The following is a 13,770-nucleotide window of genomic DNA, read 5'->3' on the forward strand; positions in this document are numbered from 1 at the left end:
CTGGCTATACAGCATAAAATGTTCTTCTAATATAGAGATTTTGGAGTGATGGTGGTATAGTGGTTAGCATAGCTGCCTTCCAAGCAGTTGACCTGGGTTCGATTCCCGGCCATCGCAGACCATTGTCGTCTAAGGAATGATGTGAATTTTGTCAAATTTTGTTTTTAATCTAGTTAAACAGCAGAAAAATTTCTTGTCATATTGACATCTTACAGCGATGGTGGTATAGTGGTCAGCATAGCTGCTTGCCAAGCAGTTGACCCGGGTTTGATTCCCGGCCATCGCAGACCATTGTCGTCTAAGGAATGATGTGAATTTTGTCAAATTCTCTTTTTAATCTAGTTAAACAGCAGAAAATTTTCTTGTCATATTGACATCTTACAGCGATGGTGGTATAGTGGTTAGCATAGCTGCCTTCCAAGCAGTTGACCTGGGTTCGATTCCCGGCCATCGCAGAACATTGTCAATATTTTTAAGAAAGTATGTGTAAGTATTTTTATTTTGCTTTAAATCTGGCTATACAGCATAAAATGTTCTTCTAATATGCAGCTTTTGAAGCGATGGTGGTATAGTGGTTAGCATAGCTGCCTTCCAAGCAGTTGACCCGGGTTCGATTCCCGGCCATCGCAGTACATTGTCAATATTACTAAGGATGTATTTGTAAGTTGTTGTGCTTTGCTTTAAATCTAGTTAAGTTGTGAAAATGCTCTAACCAGTTGACTTATTATGGTGATGGTGTTATAGTGGTCAGCATAGCTGCCTTCCAAGCAGTTGACCCGGGTTCGATTCCCGGCCATCGCAGACCATTGTCGTCTAAGGAATGATGTGAATTTTGTCAAATTTTCTTTTTAATCTAGTTAAACAGCAGAAAAAGTTCTTGTGATATTGAAATCTTACAGCGATGGTGGTATAGTGGTTAGCATAGCTGCCTTCCAAGCAGTTGACCTGGGTTCGATTCCCGGCCATCGCAGACCATTGTCGTCTAAGGAATGATGTGAATTTTGTCAAATTTTCTTTTTAATCTAGTTAAACAGCAGAAAAATTTCTTGTGATATTGACATCTTACAGCGATGGTGGTATAGTGGTCAGCATAGCTGCTTGCCAAGCAGTTGACCCGGGTTCGATTCCCGGCCATCGCAGAACATTGTCAATATTTTTAAGAAAGTATGTGTAAGTATTTTTATTTTGCTTTAAATCTGGCTATACAGCATAAAATGTTCTTCTAATATGCAGCTTTTGAAGAGATGGTGGTATAGTGGTTAGCATAGCTGCCTTCCAAGCAGTTGACCCGGGTTCGATTCCCGGCCATCGAAGTACATTGTTAATATTACCAAGGATGTATTTGTAAGTTGTTGTGCTTTGCTTTAAATCTAGTTAAGTTGTGAAAATGTTCTAACCAGTTGACTTATTATAGCGATGGTGGTATAGTGGTTAGCATAGCTGCTTGCCAAGCAGTTGACCCGGGTTCGATTCCCGGCCATCGCAGAACACTGTCAATATTTTTAAGAAAGTATGTGTAAGTATTTTTAATTTGCCCTAAATCTGACTTTACAGCATAAAATGTTCTTCTAATATAGAGATATTGGAGCGATGGTGGTATAGTGGTTAGCATAGCTGCCTTCCAAGCAGTTGACCTGGGTTCGATTCCCGGCCATCGCAGACCATTGTCGTCTAAGGAATGATGTGAATTTTGTCAAATTTTGTTTTTAATCTAGTTAAACAGCAGAAAAATTTCTTGTCACATTGACATCTTACAGCGATGGTGGTATAGTGGTCAGCATAGCTGCTTGCCAAGCAGTTGACCCGGGTTCGATTCCCGGCCATCGCAGAACATTGTCAATATTTTTAAGAAAGTATGTGTAAGTATTTTTATTTTGCTTTAAATCTGGCTATACAGCATAAAATGTTCTTCTAATATGCCGCTTTTGAAGCGATGGTGGTATAGTGGTTAGCATAGCTGCCTTCCAAGCATTTGACCCGGGTTCGATTCCCGGCCATCGCAGTACATTGTCAATATTACTAAGGAATAATGTGAATTTTGTCAAATTTTCTTTTTAATCTAGTTAAACAGCAGAAAAAGTTCTTGTGATATTGACATCTTACAGCGATGGTGGTATAGTGGTCAGCATAGCTGCCTTCCAAGCAGTTGACCCGGGTTCGATTCCCGGCCATCGCAGACCATTGTCGTCTAAGGAATGATGTGAATTTTGTCAAATTTTCTTTTTAATCTAGTTAAACAGCAGAAAAAGTTCTTGTGATATTGACATCTTACAGCGATGGTGTTATAGTGGTCAGCATAGCTGCCTTCCAAGCAGTTGACCCGGGTTCGATTCCCGGCCATCGCAGACCATTGTCGTCTAAGGAATGATGTGAATTTTGTCAAATTCTCTTTTTAATCTAGTTAAACAGCAGAAAAATTTCTTGTGATATTGACATCTTACAGCGATGGTGGTATAGTGGTTAGCATAGCTGCCTTCCAAGCAGTTGACCCGGGTTCGAAGCCCGGCTATCGCAGTAAGTTGTTAATATTACTAAGGATGTATTTGTAAGTTGTTGTGCTTTGCTTTAAATCTAGTTAAGTTGTGAAAATGTTCTAACCAGTTGACTTATTATGGTGATGGTGGTATAGTGGTCAGCATAGCTGCCTTCCAAGCAGTTGACCCGGGTTTGATTCCTGGCTATCGCAGAACATTGTCCTCTAAGGAAAGACGTGAATTTTGTTAAATTTTCATTTTAATCTAGTTAAACAGCAGAAAAAGTTCTTGTAATATTGACTTCTTACAGCGATGGTGGTATAGTGGTCAGCATAGCTGCTTTCCAAGCAGTTGACCAGGGTTCGATTCCCGGCCATCGCAGACCATTGTCGTCTAAGGAATGATGCGAATTTTGTCAAATTTTCTTTTTAATCTAGTTAAACAGCAGAAATATTTCTTGTGATATTGACATCTTACAGCGATGGTGGTATAGTGGTCAGCATAGCTGCTTGCCAAGCAGTTTACCCATGTTCGATTCCCGGCCATCGCAGAACATTGTCAATATTTTTAAGAAAGTATGTGTAAGTATTTTTATTTTGCTTTAAATCTGGCTATACAGCATAAAATGTTCTTCTAATATAGAGATTTTGGAGTGATGGTGGTATAGTGGTTAGCATAGCTGCCTTCCAAGCAGTTGACCCGGGTTCGATTCCCGGCCATCGCAGTACATTGTCAATATTACTAAGGATGTATTTGTAAGATGTTGTGCTTTGCTTTAAATCTAGTTAAGTTGTGAAAATGCTCTAACCAGTTGACTTATTATGGTGATGGTGCTATAGTGGTTAGCATAGCTGCCTTCCAAGCAGTTGACCCGGGTTCGATTCCCGGCCATCGAAGTACATTGTTAATATGACTTAGGATGTATTTGTAAGTTGTTGTGCTTTGCTTTAAATCTAGTTAAGTTGTGAAAATGTTCTAACCAGTTGACTTATTATGGTGATGGTGGTATAGTGGTCAGCATAGCTGCCTTCCAAGCAGTTGACCCGGGTTTGATTCCTGGCTATCGCAGAACATTGTCCTCTAAGGAAAGATGTGAATTTTGTCAAATTTTCATTTTAATCTAGTTAAACAGCAGAAAAAGTTCTTGTAATATTGCCTTCTTACAGCGATGGTGGTATAGTGGTCAGCATAGCTGCTTGCCAAGCAGTTGACCCGGGTTCGATTCCCGGCCATCCCAGAACAGTGTCAATATTTTTAAGAAAGTAGGCCTATGTGTAAGTATTTTTATTTTGCTTTAAATCTAGCTATACAGCAGAAAATGTTCTTCTAATGAAGAGCTTTTGAAGCGATGGTGGAATAGTGGTTAGTATAGCTGCCTTCCAAGCAGTTGACCCGGGCTCAATTCCCGGCCATCGCAGACCATTGTCAATATTTTTAAGAAAGTATGTGTAAGTATTTTAATCTTTCCACGCAGTTGACATGGGTTCCATCCCCGGCCATCAGAGAAAATTGGCAACATAGTGAAGGAAGGATTTGAATTTTCTTTTAAATATAGTTATACTGCGGAAAATGTTCTTATAATATTGACTTGTTACAGCCATGGTGGTATAGTGGCCAGCATAGCTGCTTCCTCAGCAGTTTTCCCGGGTTTGATTTCTGGCAATCGCAGAAATCTCTTAATAAAATGAATGAGGTATATAAATTTCTTTAAATTTTCCTCTAAATCTGCTTATACTGCAGAAAATTGTCGTATAAACTGTCTTATTGCAGAGATGGTGGTAAAGTGGTCGAACAGGCTCACCAAAACTGGACAATAGAAAACTGGAACATGTTGCCTGGTCTGATGAGTCTCAACCTTTAGATTGTAGGGTCAAAATTGTGTTATAACAACATGAAGGAATGGTTCCCTCCTTCCTTGTATCAATGGTTCAGGCAGGTGGTGGTGCAGTGATGTGGGGGGTATTTCCCTGGCACACTTTGGGCCCATTAGTATCAATTGAGCATCGTTTCAACGACGCCACAGTTGATTGTTGCTGACCATGTCTGTCCCTTTATGACCTCAGTGTACCCATCTTCTGATGGCTTCTTCCAGCAGGATAACACGCCATGTCATAAAGCACCAATCATCTCAGACTGGTTTCTTGAGCACTGAAGTCCAATGGCCTCCACGGTCAATAGACCTCAGTCCAATAGAAAACCTTTGGGATGTGGTGGAACGGGAGATTCACATCATGGATGTGCCGCCGACAAATCTGCAGAAACTGAGTTATGCTCTCATGTCAATGTGGACCAGACTCTCTGAGGAATGTTTCCAGTACCTCATTGAGTCTGTAAAGAGGGTCCTAGTACTTACAAGGTGTAGCTACCTAACAAAGTGGCCGGTGAGTGTAGATTACTTACAGTCCTAACTCGGCAAGCTTTTTAATACCAACACTGTTTTCTGCAAATTACTAAACCTCTGTTTGTAAAAATGTATTTCATATGCTGTTCACATTGTGAATAGAATCATAAGTGTGTAAACACTTAGGAGTTGTGAAGTTTTTACTTGACATTGCTAATTTATCCCATGCAGCCAATGGCAACATGCCCAACTGAAAAAGCATCCAGCTGCTTCATATTACTCCAAAATACTTTCTTTGAAGCCAAGAGGGTGGGAAAACATTATTGTTGTTGTTATTATTATTATTATTATTATTATTATTATTATTATTATTATTATTATTATTATTATTATTATTATTATTATTATTATTAATGTTTCTCCTTTTTCACCAGTGTTTTGTTCGTTTCTTTGCCAAAGATATTTTTCAACAGCAAAAAGTCGCTCTTCTGCTTCAGTCGCTTCACGCAGCGTGACCTCGGTGAAACCGTTGCGTTACGTCACGCTTTCTGTACCGCCTCCAAACCGTCTCCAGCGGCCTGTTGCAACTCCGCGATAATCGCTTGCAGATGGGGATGTTTCGCTCGCTGGCTTTGAGGCGCTTCTCACTGATCCTGGAAAAACAGAAAAAGAAACCTCTCAGTGACAAACGCAGGACGCCGTTCTTATAAGTGGTTTCTCTATATAGGCCATTCTTCTCACTGTGCTGCTTCACAAGCCTCCAAATGACAACGTTTATGTTAATTAGTCTGTCGTAAATTTGTGAGGAAACTTGTGATCTTACCAAAATGCTGATTGTCATCCCAAATTCAGAACAGAACCGCAGTAATTGCATCAATCCACCCACCAAAGTCATTCTGTTACTTTGATTTTCCAGTTTCGTTTGTCCATGTGAGTTGAATGCTGCAAACCAGGGTGATATATTATATATATATATCTTTCATTTTTATTTAGTCTGACTTTTTGTTTGTCTAATTCAGTTAGTTTTTCGTTTTGTTATAATTTTTGGAATGCTATGGACAGTTTTTATTCGTTATCTTAAGTTAAACATTGCTTTGTTTTAATTTAATTCTTATTACTTACAAGAGAGGTTTTGGGTTTTTCATGTCATATTTTGTCTCCTTTCTAGGTGCAGAATTCAAAATGGTCAAAGTATTTTATTGTGATTATGTATCAATTCAGTTGTGAGTACTCAACAGAAGACACTGTTTTAAAAAAAAAAACATTTTATAAGTGCATTCTTGTAAAGGTACATATTTAAAGATGGAGCAATAGTTCCCTGGTGAATCCCTCTTTTGCATATTTCTAACCTTTATTTGGACACTTTAACTACAAGCTAACGTGTAGGTGTCACTGGAGGGGGCCGGAGTTGTTGCTAGAGGCCACTGAAAGCACAAGCTTGTAAAATGTAATCACATGTGCTGCAGATTTATGGGGTCAGTGTGGAATTGAACTGGAGCAGCTGTAGGATCCTTTTCCTTCTGCTGAATACAGAAACATCCATCTTTTATGAACTAGGAGACTTTCTTGGGCAGAAAACTGAACAGATGGAGACATTACAGTTTACTTGAAACGAGTTTTTTAGGAAGGTTGTGTGAGTTCTAATGTCTTTTATTTTTCTACAGAAACAGAAGAACCCTTAATTCTCTTATTAATGTAAAATCTGTGTATTTCACCCCTGTAGAAAAGGCCTCGTCTTAAGTAGAGATGTGTACGGATCTAAAAATCGAAATCTTTTCCTTCTACTTTACTTTAGTTCAGTTCTTCTTAGTGATTCTATTTTTAATATGTTTATTCATTCATTGTTTATGGTTATTCTTTGTTTCTAGCATAATTTCAGAATGGTTCAGTTAGTTTTATAAATGCACACACAGTTTAGCTTGATTATCTAAGTTGAATGTTTTAAGGCAGTTCTCTGAAGGCCTCGGATGTTTGATGAACAACAACAACAACAAAAACAAAAAAACAAAACAAAAACAGCATCAGGAAACCCAGTGAACAAGTCAGGGAGAAAGCAGAACTTTTGGAAGGTGTGTTTCTTGTCTCACGACACGCAGAACAAACACACCTCTTAAATTTTTTTTAAGTAATCAAAGCTACAGTCAGACCTGGTGGCTGTAGTGTGATAATGTGGGGATTCTTTGATGCTGCAGGACCAGGATGACTTGCCATAAGTTATCAAATCATAAATTATTCTTTCCCAGAAAATCTGAAGGAAAATATCCAGGTGTCAGTTTGTGACTTTACAGTCATACATTCAGAGTAACAAGTGAAAACACACCAGCAACACCCAGTGACTCAAATCAGAGGTAGAGTGGCCTAATCAAACTCCATCACTCCAATAGAGATTTTAATTCAACCTTCTTCAGAAGAGTGTTTTAGAAATGACAGTTTTTCTCCTCAGGTTATTTTCATTTAGTATTAAAATTTGTTTGATGATCTGAAACATTTATGTTGGAGAAAAAGAATCAAAAACATAATCTCTAAGGAGGCAAATACTTTTTTTCTTACTGTTATGTATTAAACAGTACCGTATTAAACACTGGCACATATAAAAGTTAGTCAAAGCCTGTTATTCTGAGTTAGACTAAATGTACCAAATGACAAAAAAAAAAAAAAAAAAAAAAAACGAATGCGGTGAAAAATGTAATCCTGAAAACGGAGCCTTTATCTCACGTAGAACAAGCAAACAAAGCTGGATGACAAAGTTCAAATCTACTCAATCACTCTACAATTAGCCTCTCTAACTTCCACAAGTACAATCATAAGAGTGTTTTACTGACCTGGATCAGCCTCTAATTAAGCAATCTCTTCCATCCACTGTGATTAAAACAAGAGCTATAGACCTTTGTAAATTCTCAGCTTTTGAAATGCATTCTCACCATTTTTACATGTTGGTAGCAGGTGGCATCGAAGGAGATCAAAACCTTCATTAGGCACATGAACGACGGGACCCTTTAACCCTGAGAGTCATCGGAAATGCTAGCCTCCTTAGCAATAGCATCACACAAACATAAACAGTAGAAAAAATAAGAAGCAAATTAGAGATTTCAGAAATTTCTAACAACATGAATTTCAAATTAGACTTTTTACGTTCAATTTACAAACTTCAACTTATTGAGACGTTGAGGGGGAAATAACCGACACAAATCTGAAAAGTGTGGCGTGCAAATGTCTTTTTTGATCTGATACCCCTATATTACATCACAGGTTTTTGTTTTATGATTGCAGCTGAAATTTATAGAGTATTGGCTATTGACTGGCTCTGAATATGTACAGCACAACTATCAGTTTTATTTGTCCAAAATTTTGAGAAACCTTTTGGAGTTATGGACAACTTTCTGTTTATATTTCCTGTTTATATTTCCTATATACACTGTTAGACTTTTTATTGTATTTTTACAATAACTTACTGGCAACACTGTTGCCAGTAAGTTACTGTAGAATGGTAATTACAGTAACTTACTGGCAACAGTGTTGCCAGTAAGTTGCCAGCAAGGTACTGTAATTACCATTCTACAGTACCTTACTGGCAACAGTGTTGCCAGTAAGTTACTGTAATCACCATTCTACAGTAACTTACTGGCAACTTACTGGCAACAGTGTTGCCAGTAAGTTACTGTAATTGACATTCTACAGTACCTTACTGGCAACAGTGTTGCCAGTAAGTTACTGTAATTACCATTCTACAGTACCTTTACTGTCATGATATTTCACAGTTAATTTTTACTGTGAGTGTGCTTTGCAGTTATAACTGCTTTACTGTAAATGTAGTTTATAGCATAAAACTGTAAATGTATTTTATAGTAAAGCTGGTCTACTGTAAACTTGTTTCACAACATAATGTCAGTTTTACTGTAAATTAAAGTTTACATTTTTTAATACAAGAATATTTTACCATAAACCGAAAAATTTCACAAAAGAAATTTTAGTCCAAGTACTGTGAATAAAAACAGGTATTTATTTTCAGCAGATTTGTTGAAATAAAATCCATTTATATATTCACAATGTCATAAAGAACAATGTCACAATACAATATAATGTGCTATAAAACAACAAAACCATAGAACACACTACAGGTCATGTCAATATTTTTATGGCACATGTATGTAGCAACATGAACATGTGTGCATCAAGTACCAGCCATAAACTATTTAAAGACTGACTTTAAAAAATATATAGAATATACTTCATTTAAAAACCAGCAGAGGCTGCATTGTCAGAAAACAGTAAGCTTAAATGTGCTCTGTTACACAATACATCACAATAACAGTGCAAGTGCGATAATGTACTATATGGTAGACATTCATATCAATAAATATTGTTATATCAGATGCATTTCCTACATCAGAAGAACTTTTATTCCATTCGTCAAACAAAATCAGTGAGATCCATCTTGTGGAAGCTGAACTGTAAAGAATAAGACAGACAATGTGGGAAGTCATGAGATGGTCAGGAAGTTATCTACATTTTCAAATCGACAGGAAGGCTGACAAATTAAGCTGACTGACAATGTCCAAATGCATAAAATCATTGGCATAAAGCAGCATTAAGTTGATAATTTCTTTTTTAAAAAATCAATTACACTGAAGTGATAATAGAAGCTGCATAAAGAATGAGCAGGACTGGCTTCACTTCAGGTTTTTGGATTGTTTATGGCAAAAGCAGTCAGTCAGTCTTCACTAATTCAAACGATTGCGTACTGTATTGAGACCCTGCAAATGTCCCCAAGGAGACGATGAAATACAACATGTCATAACAATCTTTTCAGTCATTTTGTTGGTGCTGACGGATTACTGCAAAGGTGTGCCTAATAAACTGAAAACTGCATAATATAAAAAAAAACACCTCAATTAAACGACTACACACTTATACATTTCTGTGATTTAGTAAGAGATGCAGCGACATCCACTTTTTACCACGGACACAGAAAAGATGCAGGCTACTCTAAAGGGCTATTGTGTAGGAATCACATGCCATTTATAAATAATAATTAAAATCATATTAAAAAGCCTAAAGTAAAGTCAGAACATGCAAGATAGGAGGAAAAGACAATAAAATAATAAACATTTGGTAAAATGCTTACCTAGTTGGAAGTCCTCCATTCAAATTCAGCGAGTCATTTGAGGAAGGTGTTGATCCGGGAGTTGACACTGACTACTTTCCTCTTGACAAGACTTCCCGTCTTGCAGCTTGTACTGACTTTGGCCGTGCATTTGGTACCAACATCTGGATTGATCCTCACAAAAAATCTTTTAACAGAAATAAAATATATTAATTGTATTTTTTAAAATGAAGACATACAATACAGCAATCAGCTATGGATCTTCATCATCAGTCAAACTGTCATTAAATTTAATTCATAAATGGTTTGGTGTAGAGTACTTACTGTTGTATCATCTCCAGCGTGGTGGATGCTGACTCCTGATACTCCAGATTGAAGTCATAATATGACCCAAAAAAGACAGCAAGGACGCTGGCAAAGTCATGTAGTTGCTCAGGTTCGAAAAATACCTTCTCCTCCATACTGACCATCCACCAGGTTGCAGACATCAAGCTATTTCCTAAAATAGACAAACCCTTGTCAGGCTAACGCTAGTGAGTAAAAGTACAGACTACCATAACTATTACATACATTGCTACAAAAAATTATAGTGATAGAAAATATTCCTCTTACCAAGCATGATTACCCTTGGTGTAGTAGGTAAGGTCATTTCCATCTCAACAGACATCTTGGTGGAAGATACCTTTGAAACATAAAAGGAAAACTCTTAAATATGAATTACTGGTAGTAATTTATATTTAAAGGTCAATTCACCCAGATTACAACAGGTTTTGAGAACCTCACCCGGAGACTAGACTAGACTTTACCCCTACATCCTGCTACCACTCTGAAACAGCGGATGTGAATGACAGTTTGTGAGGCTAAATGAATTTTTTAAAGCATTACATTCCACAAATACAGTATCTGAATGGCTAAGTACAATATGGGTTAACAAAATGTTTGTAATTTGGGTGAATTGATCCCTTTAACAAATTAATTGAACAATTCTGATTTAAGATGTGTGTTTTAAGTTAAGAGTCGATATAAAATTACATCAACCAAGATGAAGATTGAGTCCTCTTTTTCTTCTAAATGTTTTATTTTTCTCTGACGGAAGTAGGACATTGCTCTATTCCTCTTCTAAACCTATAAATAGCTGTGTGTTGATGTTTCTTCACATGAGTACAAAATTCTCTAAATTCTGAAGTACAAATGCTGCAGAATTTACACCTGTACATAGTTGCACCTGTTAGTACTGACTTAACTTTAAATTTGCAAGAGCATGGTTTAAACAGGTGAACAGTCCTTATATGGAACCAGGGTTGGAAATTAACTTTTTTGTCCACCTGCCACTGTGGCTGAACCAACTCAAAAAATAACAGAAACCACTTGAATGTTTTCCACCTTTGTCCTCATTTACAGACTCTTGTACACTATGTTGGAGATGTAATGGTACTTTAGCAGGCTAACTAGCTGTAGCAAGCTCAAAGTTATAGATTAGGTTAGCTGCTCCTCTACATTTCCAGACTATTTTGTGGCTTCAAATATGTTTGAAGAGCTGTCTTTTTACCTGTTGTCTTGTCTTTTCAAGAGTTGAAACTATGTTAGCACTCAGCAGGACAAAACTGCACAGCCACTTGGAGGGAAAAAGCTTGGGAGTTAAAAAAAGTCATCTGACAAAAGAAAAAAAAGAACAACTTTAGAATTCATCCTTGTTGACCTAGCTAATCTGCACTCTTAACATTTGCAAGGTCATGGTTTAAACAAATGAACAGTTATTAGATGTATTTAAAAAAAAACGGGGGCGGGGGGATCAATTATCAGTTAACGTTATATTGTTCGACAAATGATGTAACAACAATGCTAACAGACACTCAGCACTGAGCTTATCTCAACCCAAAGCTAGTCGCTCGAGGAAGATTTAGCGGCAAAAGCCAAGCTAAAACCTTCGGTAAAATTAGCACCTTAGCTAACGTTAATTCCGAACCAGCTCAAAAAATAACACCATCATATTTTCTATCTTTCACCTCATGCTAAGTGATAGCATTATAGCATGATGCTATAAGTTACGTTAGCTCCATCTAAAATATACATTGGCTTCAAACAGTTTTCTAAGTGTTTTTTTTTACCTGTCTTGCGAAGAGCTGAAGCAGTGTGAGCCCACAGCGACAGAGCTGCACTTGCACTTGGACGGAAAAAGCTTCGGAGTTTAAAACAAACGTCATCAGAAAAACGTTGGGCGAAGCCACCCTTGATGACGTAGCTAGATAAACTGCATATTAATGTTAGCTAGGATGTGAAAAAAACAAAAGTACATGCTCTCTTTCTGCCTTAAAATATGTTAACCACTAAAGGAGTAAAAATACAGAAACAGGGAACCACGATGAAACATCTATGATGACCGTTGGAAATCAAATAGAATTCTTACATGGCCAGCGCAAAGACATTATAAGTGCAGTACCACTACTGCAATGTGTAAACAGTAAATTACAACTTCAAAACATACAGTAAGTTACTGTAATGCTATGTACTATACCCATAATGCAATGCAAATTACAGTAACTAATTGTAAAGATGTTTTATGTTAGTTTACTGGGCATTTTATGTATTTAGCTGTAAAAAATACAGTAAAGGCTAACAGTGCAAGATATTATAAATACAGTACCACTACTGCAATGTGTAAACAGTAAATTACTGCAACTTCAAAACATACAGTAAGTTACTGTAATACTATGTCCTTTACCCATAATGCAATGCAAATTACAGTAACTAACTGTAAAGATGTTTTATGTTAGTTTTACTGGGCATTTTGCGGTATTTAGCTGTAGAAAATACAGCAAAGGCTAACAGTGTATATATATGTCCATAAGAACATAAGAACATTGAAGTTTATTGTCATACAATGAAATTTCAAGGGATGATTATGCTTTTTTCATACCGGTAAAAAAAAATTGGAAATTTGTAGCAGCAACAAAACACAAAGACTAACTCAGTTTCCCAGCTATGCATTAGCATGGTTACAGACAAACAAAATGGAGTCCAGTCTGGCCAGCAGCCCAGAGCAGGAGTGAATGAAAGAGGTTTTGTTAGTGCAGCTAGCTTTAACCTCATTACTGCAGCTAATGCTAGTCCTGGAGCTGAGGAGAGGCATAATGGGGTCAGTTCAAGAATGTACACTCATTTGTAGCAGTGAGACAAAACCACACAAACCCAGCATGGCCACTGGTCAGAGCCTCCTGTACACCTAGGTCAGTGTGTCTAATGTGGTGAAGTATCAAAAAGTAACATGCAAAGTAGGGATCATATAGTCAAAGTAACCTTTTTTTAGGTCATTTGAATGGCCAACTTCCTTGAAAACAAACAAGCAAACTGTAAAACAGTGTATCAGTTTCCTGCCTGAGGTGAAGTTATCTGTGTGTTAGTGTGTGATCTCTACTTGCTCTCCATCTTTGTGACTTTTTGGGGTTCCATATGAAATCAGCAGGCTTGGATTCCAACATTAGGTAAGTGTGAAAGTCAGTCAGTGTTTTCCTGCTTCTTAGGCTGAAAATTGATGGTTAGAGCAGATCACCATGCTTCCTCTGCAGAGGAAATAAGACACAACTTCTAATGTAAATCTGAATTTACAAAAAAAAAAAAAAATCTGTCAGAGAAAAAAAAAACGTTTTAATGAATTATTGAAAACATTTCTAGCTTATTTGAATTTGCTTTTACAAAATCTTAAGGAATAACATAATAATAATAAAAAATAAAATCAGAGAAGCTGATCATTTAGCAGACACTCTTAATGTTTCCCAGAGCTGTATTTCACTTGTAAACATTTACTAACTGAACATAGTGTAAATAATTTACAACTTGCTAAAATCATATAA

At 37.0% G+C, this 13,770-nt stretch overlaps 16 non-coding genes across 16 annotated transcripts; all 16 read left to right on the forward strand.

The window, feature by feature from the left end:
- The first annotated feature begins 45 nt into the window (after positions 1 to 45).
- On the forward strand, positions 46 to 117 carry trnag-ucc. Its single transcript has one exon. It is a non-coding gene; the product is annotated as a tRNA-Gly (tRNA).
- A 97-nt stretch (positions 118 to 214) lies between these two features.
- trnag-gcc lies at positions 215 to 286 on the forward strand. The gene has a single exon. It is a non-coding gene; the product is annotated as a tRNA-Gly (tRNA).
- A 97-nt stretch (positions 287 to 383) lies between these two features.
- Positions 384 to 455, forward strand: trnag-ucc. The gene has a single exon. It is a non-coding gene; the product is annotated as a tRNA-Gly (tRNA).
- A 102-nt stretch (positions 456 to 557) lies between these two features.
- Positions 558 to 629, forward strand: trnag-ucc. The gene has a single exon. It is a non-coding gene; the product is annotated as a tRNA-Gly (tRNA).
- Positions 630 to 898: 269 nt separating this feature from the next.
- Positions 899 to 970, forward strand: trnag-ucc. Its single transcript has one exon. It is a non-coding gene; the product is annotated as a tRNA-Gly (tRNA).
- A 97-nt stretch (positions 971 to 1,067) lies between these two features.
- On the forward strand, positions 1,068 to 1,139 carry trnag-gcc. The gene has a single exon. It is a non-coding gene; the product is annotated as a tRNA-Gly (tRNA).
- Positions 1,140 to 1,413: 274 nt separating this feature from the next.
- Positions 1,414 to 1,485, forward strand: trnag-gcc. The gene has a single exon. It is a non-coding gene; the product is annotated as a tRNA-Gly (tRNA).
- Positions 1,486 to 1,587: 102 nt separating this feature from the next.
- trnag-ucc lies at positions 1,588 to 1,659 on the forward strand. The gene has a single exon. It is a non-coding gene; the product is annotated as a tRNA-Gly (tRNA).
- Positions 1,660 to 1,756: 97 nt separating this feature from the next.
- Positions 1,757 to 1,828, forward strand: trnag-gcc. Its single transcript has one exon. It is a non-coding gene; the product is annotated as a tRNA-Gly (tRNA).
- A 102-nt stretch (positions 1,829 to 1,930) lies between these two features.
- On the forward strand, positions 1,931 to 2,002 carry trnag-ucc. The gene has a single exon. It is a non-coding gene; the product is annotated as a tRNA-Gly (tRNA).
- Positions 2,003 to 2,104: 102 nt separating this feature from the next.
- On the forward strand, positions 2,105 to 2,176 carry trnag-ucc. The gene has a single exon. It is a non-coding gene; the product is annotated as a tRNA-Gly (tRNA).
- Positions 2,177 to 2,273: 97 nt separating this feature from the next.
- Positions 2,274 to 2,345, forward strand: trnag-ucc. The gene has a single exon. It is a non-coding gene; the product is annotated as a tRNA-Gly (tRNA).
- Positions 2,346 to 2,442: 97 nt separating this feature from the next.
- Positions 2,443 to 2,514, forward strand: trnag-ucc. The gene has a single exon. It is a non-coding gene; the product is annotated as a tRNA-Gly (tRNA).
- A 269-nt stretch (positions 2,515 to 2,783) lies between these two features.
- On the forward strand, positions 2,784 to 2,855 carry trnag-ucc. The gene has a single exon. It is a non-coding gene; the product is annotated as a tRNA-Gly (tRNA).
- A 271-nt stretch (positions 2,856 to 3,126) lies between these two features.
- On the forward strand, positions 3,127 to 3,198 carry trnag-ucc. The gene has a single exon. It is a non-coding gene; the product is annotated as a tRNA-Gly (tRNA).
- A 441-nt stretch (positions 3,199 to 3,639) lies between these two features.
- trnag-gcc lies at positions 3,640 to 3,711 on the forward strand. The gene has a single exon. It is a non-coding gene; the product is annotated as a tRNA-Gly (tRNA).
- The last annotated feature ends 10,059 nt before the right edge of the window (positions 3,712 to 13,770 follow it).

This window comes from Gambusia affinis, linkage group LG21 (assembly GCF_019740435.1).
Source record: "Gambusia affinis linkage group LG21, SWU_Gaff_1.0, whole genome shotgun sequence".
Taxonomy (NCBI): domain Eukaryota; kingdom Metazoa; phylum Chordata; class Actinopteri; order Cyprinodontiformes; family Poeciliidae; genus Gambusia; species Gambusia affinis.